Below are 2,791 nucleotides of genomic sequence, written 5' to 3' on the forward strand. Positions count from 1 at the left end.
GGGAGGAAGGGAGGAAGGGAGGAAGGAAGGGAGGGAGGAAGGGAGGGAGGGAGAAGGAAGAAAAGCTGGTTCACAAAACTAACCCAGATTGTAGTGCCTCCCAGGATCTGTAGTGTTCCTCCCCTCCCCCCCAGGGTGGGCTTTGAATGCAGATGTCCGGATTCCCCACCTGGCACTCCTCCCCTTCCATCACGTCTCCTTCTCCTGCCTGTACACTTCCACAGCTCTCTCTGGGGCTGCCCCTAGACCCGCTGTGGTCCAAGCTGGGTGGAGGGCAGGAGGGTCTCGGGGGCCCCCGGGTAGCCTCCTTTGGTCCCCGGCTGGTCCAGGAGAGGAGTGCCGCTGAAGGTCCCTCCTGCCTCGAGCTCCCCTCGCTCCGGCACCTGAGACCTCCCGGGCGCAGGAACTGCCTCTCTGTGAGGCTTCCCGCCCTCGGCCGCCCGCTTTCCCGACGCTGACCTCGGCGGGCAGACCTCCTCTAACAGCAACCCGTGCCCCACCTGGCCCAACTGGCCATACCTCGGCTCCCGCTAGAGCTGACGCTTAGCCCAGGAGAGGCCTGAGGAAGAGGGAGGCAGGGACAGAGGACGGGGAGACGGCCTGAGAAGCAGCCCCGTCTGGCAGGCGGCTTCCTGCCCTCCTCTTCTCAGCTGGCCGTCAGATGACTTTAAGAAACCGAGCCTCCTCAGACGGGGTTATTTCAAAACCGCCGGGCTTCCCCTCGGCCTTCTGGAATAGAGCGGAATCTGGTTCTAGAACACAGAGCCCAAAGGAGGAATTTCCACTAGACTCAGGACCGAGAAGTCCGCAGCCAGGGGGCGCCCTAGAGAGGGCGCTGGCCTCAGGCACTTAGCTATGCAATCCTAGGCAAATAAATCCATTATGGGCTCTCAGCCTCAGTTTCCTCACCTTTAAAATGAGGATAATCATAGTCCCTCCCTCCGACGTTGTTGTGAGTGCCAAAGGGGACAGCCTATGCAAAGGGAACTTTGCAACCCTAAAGTGCCATAGAAACGCCTCTATTCTCATTCTGCTGAATGGCCCCATGGCTAACTAACATTTCCCAGTTCTGGCATCTTCTTTTTGACTGATCAATTTAAAAGTTGCCGATTGATGGACAAAGAAAGTTTGATTCGCTCTTCATAGTAATCTTCACTTTTCCCTTACCCATCCCTTCTTCCTGAGATCAGAGGCCCTTCCTCCAGAACAGTGATCCTTACGCCAGGGACCATGAACTTTAAAAGATATTTTGGGGGGCAGCTGGGTGGTTTAGTGGCTGGGGACCCGGGTCTCAAGACAGGAGGTGCTGGGGTCCAATCTGGCTTCAGACACTTCCTCACTGGGTGACCCTGGGCAAGTCCCTTGACCCCCATTGCCTAGCCCTCCCCGCTCCTCTACCTTGGAGCCAATACACAGTACTGACTCTAAAACTGAAGGGAAGGGTTTTCTAAACAAAAGCAAATACATGTTTTGTTAACTATATTTCAACCTACTGTAATTGGCCCCTCTTAGTGATGGAGGTGGGGGAGAGATTTGAGCAAGCTCGCAGGATTATAAAAGGGGAGCTGATTTAGCTCTCCCTCTTTCTTCCTTTTTTCTTTGTTCTGTCTCTGTCTGTCTGTGTCTTGCCGTCTCGCTCTGTCTCTGTCTCTCCCTCTCTCTTTGTCAGTCTTTCTGCCTCTGTTTCTCTCTCCTTCTTCCTGTCTCTCTCTCTGCATTTCTGTGTGTCTCTTTCTCTATCTCACTATCTCTTACACACACAGACACACAGACACACAGACACACACACACACACACACACACACAGACACCCCTTGATGGGCAGGATGCAAATGTTCACTGTTCACATGTGACAGCCAGAGCAGGGGTCTGGCTAGGAGGGCTTAGATCTGGCCCTTCTGCTTTGTGTATCTTTCTTGGAGCAAAGGTGACTAAACAGGAATCCTGAGATGGGTGTTTCTAGCCTTGGAGACAACCATGTGAGTTCAAAAGGTTGCAAGCTATTAGATCACTCAGGCAGAGGTAGCTACACTCGAAGAGGTGCCCCTATAGCTGTTACAAGGAGGAGAATGCAATCACCAACAGAAGGAAGAGCCCAGACCTGGCAGTTTGCTAGAAGTCATAGAACTTGAAGATTCTACTGAAGGGGAAACAGCCTTTGAGTCATCCTGCAAAATACTTTGTTTTGATGTCTTAAGCATCCATCTCTGGATGGGCTTAAGAGTAGTACTAAGTTACTTCATGTATTTGTCACTGCTGGTTTGTGACTGTTTTGTGTTTTAATCATTTTTTCCTCTCTCCCTCCCTCCTTCCTTCCCTCCCTCCCTTCCTTCCTCCCTTCCTTCCTTCCTTCCTTTCTTCCTTTCTTCCTTCCTTCCCTCCTTCCCTCCCTCCCTCCTTCCCTCCCTCCCTCCTTCCCTCCCTCCTTCCTTCCCTCCCTCCTTCCCTCCCTCCTTCCTTCCCTCCTTCCTTATCTTCTGCCTTAGAATCAATACTGTGTTTTGGTTCTAAGACAGAAGAGTGGTAAGACCTAGGCAATGGGGATGAAGTGACTTGTCTAGGATCATATAGCTAGGAAGTATCTGAGATTTGAACCTAGGATCCCCCACCTCTACACCTGGCTTTCAATCCACTGAGTCACCTAGTGACCCCCTTGGCTATTATTTCTAAGATTCAATACTAGGTTTGCTTTACTTCTCAGTGTTCTAGGCAACTCTCTAAGAATGTATGTTGCTGAAATATGCCCATCTAGGCAAGTAGGGGAGCCTTCTCATTCAGAGAGTTGCCTAGA

The 2,791-nt window shown here is 52.0% G+C and overlaps 1 long non-coding RNA gene across 1 annotated transcript in view; it reads right to left on the bottom strand.

Moving 5' to 3' along the window:
• The window catches only part of LOC130456517 (uncharacterized), a 7,991-nt gene extending 5,620 nt beyond the window's left edge, over positions 1 to 2,371 (bottom strand). The window contains exon 1 of the long non-coding RNA XR_008915508.1: positions 520 to 2,371. This is a non-coding gene — a long non-coding RNA (uncharacterized LOC130456517). The remainder of the gene's footprint in view (positions 1 to 519) is intronic.
• Positions 2,372 to 2,791: the final 420 nt, after the last annotated feature.

This window comes from Monodelphis domestica, chromosome 1, assembly GCF_027887165.1.
Source record: "Monodelphis domestica isolate mMonDom1 chromosome 1, mMonDom1.pri, whole genome shotgun sequence".
NCBI lineage: Eukaryota > Metazoa > Chordata > Mammalia > Didelphimorphia > Didelphidae > Monodelphis > Monodelphis domestica.